Below are 2,500 nucleotides of genomic sequence, written 5' to 3' on the forward strand. Positions count from 1 at the left end.
CCTACTCAGCAGCACACCAGGACCGCCAGCACAAAACCAAAGCCCGGAACAATGTAAAAAATACTCTGGACGTCACTGACAGGAAAGGCTGATATAACAATCATCTTGTTCTTGTTGCTTATTGCCCAGCCGACCGGACAGGGCCATATCAGGACTCTCGAACCATACAAATGCTCAACCGCATCAACACAAAACTGTCACATTTACAACAACAAAAACCACTAAGACAAACCCACAAAACACAGTTCATGACACAGTATCCCAAACGTTTAGCCCCTTGTGGCAAATAAGACTAGGCCATGCTGAGGGTGCCAGCCATTCCGCTTAATATATCACCCCCAGATTACAAAAAATCGTAAAAAAGGGGGAAAAAATGCTTCAAAGCCAAACAAAAAAATACATGAAAAAGGCCATATACGCAAATAACACTGCAGAATGGGCAGCTAGTGCCCATCCCAGTGTTTATATCTCACTACCTAATCGCTAGAGCGAAACAGCACAGATAGTACATCATAGACTGCTGAAAGGAGAAAAAAAAGTGTCACTGAAGGCTTGCCTGAAGAAAAAAAGGGGAACGGACTGGGAAGGCGGAAAAAGAATACAACAGTGAAGGTAGAAAAAAAAAAGGCAGAAACAAAGAGAGTGACAGAAAAGAATTTCCAGAAGGCGGGGATGCTATTTAAACTGAAAAAACCCCGGCATCCCGGGGTGTGTGTGCATGTGTGTGTGTGTTTGAGAGAGAGACAGAGACAGAGAGAGACAGAGTGTGTGTGCATGTGTGTGTGTTTGAGAGAGAGACAGAGTGTGTGTGCATGTGTGTGTGTTTGAGAGAGACAGAGAGAGAGAGACAGAGTGTGTGTGCATGTGTGTGTGTTTGAGAGAGACAGAGAGAGAGAGACAGAGTGTGTGTGCATGTGTGTGTGTTTGAGAGAGAGACAGAGTGTGTGTGCATGTGTGTGTGTTTGAGAGAGACACAGAGAGAGAGACAGAGTGTGTGTGCATGTGTGTGTGTTTGAGAGAGACAGAGAGAGAGAGACAGAGTGTGTGTGCATGTGTGTGTGTTTGAGAGAGAGACAGAGTGTGTGTGCATGTGTGTGTGTTTGAGAGAGACAGAGAGAGAGAGACAGAGTGTGTGTGCATGTGTGTGTGTTTGAGAGAGAGACAGAGTGTGTGTGCATGTGTGTGTGTTTGAGAGAGAGACAGAGTGTGTGTGCATGTGTGTGTGTTTGAGAGAGACACAGAGAGAGAGACAGAGTGTGTGTGCATGTGTGTGTGTTTGAGAGAGAGACAGAGTGTGTGTGCATGTGTGTGTGTTTGAGAGAGAGACAGAGTGTGTGTGCATGTGTGTGTGTTTGAGAGAGACAGAGAGAGAGAGACAGAGTGTGTGTGCATGTGTGTGTGTTTGAGAGAGACAGAGACAGAGAGAGACAGTGTGTGTGTGCATGTGTGTGTGTTTGAGAGAGAGACAGAGTGTGTGTGCATGTGTGTGTGTTTGAGAGAGACAGAGAGAGAGAGAGACAGAGTGTGTGTGCATGTGTGTGTTTGAGAGAGACAGACAGAGAGAGAGAGTGTGTGTGTGTGCATGTGTGTGTGTTTGAGAGAGAGACAGAGAGAGAACAGGTGAAACACGAGTGGCGGGCAGGCTAAAAGGGGTGAAGAATCAAACTCACAAGAGGTCACAGAAAGTGGCGGCATCATCAAAGAGTAGGCAAAACGGGAATTAGGCGAAACGGACCTGCCCCAGTGTGCCGTTAACTCACTGACTAAAGACAGAAGAACAGGGAAGGGGGTAGGGGGAGGGCGTGAAGTTGGCGGAACACCAAAGAACCCACCGCAAGAAAGGAGAGGGGAGGGGGGGGGGGTAAAAAGATGGGGGGAAGGGTTGCTAAGAGGGGATTGGGGAGGAGGGGGGTGGGCACAGCGTTGGCACGACCTTAAAGGGTTAGTAGTGAACGATAGAGGAAGGCTTGGAGGAAAAGGAGTGGGGGGAGGATAAGGGGGTTGGGGGGGGGGGAGAGAAAGTATCCGTATCATCATCATCACCATGAGACACGCTACCTGCACATAATAATATACATGCATACATAATATATAAATATAACGCTCGTGGATCTTCCTGCTGACCTGATCAGTCGTTCACAGAAAGTTCACAACAGTTCAGCTAAACATGTAGCGCGGGGAATCTAATCACGAGCATGTGAACACCTTTGCTTGAAAAGTTGCACTGGCTTCCAATTCAATTTCGCATTCAGTTCAAAACTGCCAAGATTGCACATCACTTGTTTTCATGGCACACTCCTGCAGTATCTCTCTTCTTCACTCACAATTTCTTTGTCTTCCCAGTCTGAAGGTCCAGCTGAAGGATCACTATGGGTGCCGAACACTGATCTGAAAACCTTCAGTCATCAATCGTGTAGTTTCTCAGCCCCAGCTGTCCCTTTCGTGGACTCTTTCAAGCCCAAACTGAAAACCTTTTTTTGTCTGGCATTGAGTAACAGTT

The 2,500-nt window shown here is 47.0% G+C and overlaps 1 long non-coding RNA gene across 1 annotated transcript in view; it reads left to right on the forward strand.

Moving 5' to 3' along the window:
- The first annotated feature begins 653 nt into the window (after window positions 1-653).
- Window positions 654-2,500, forward strand: part of LOC143291677 (uncharacterized) — a 5,471-nt gene continuing 3,624 nt past the window's right edge. Inside the window, exon 1 of the long non-coding RNA XR_013056560.1 lies at window positions 654-2,500. This exon is cut by the window's right edge and continues 3,186 nt beyond it. This is a non-coding gene — a long non-coding RNA (uncharacterized LOC143291677).

Source organism: Babylonia areolata, chromosome 17 (genome assembly GCF_041734735.1).
Source record: "Babylonia areolata isolate BAREFJ2019XMU chromosome 17, ASM4173473v1, whole genome shotgun sequence".
Classification (NCBI taxonomy): Eukaryota; Metazoa; Mollusca; class Gastropoda; order Neogastropoda; family Buccinidae; genus Babylonia; species Babylonia areolata.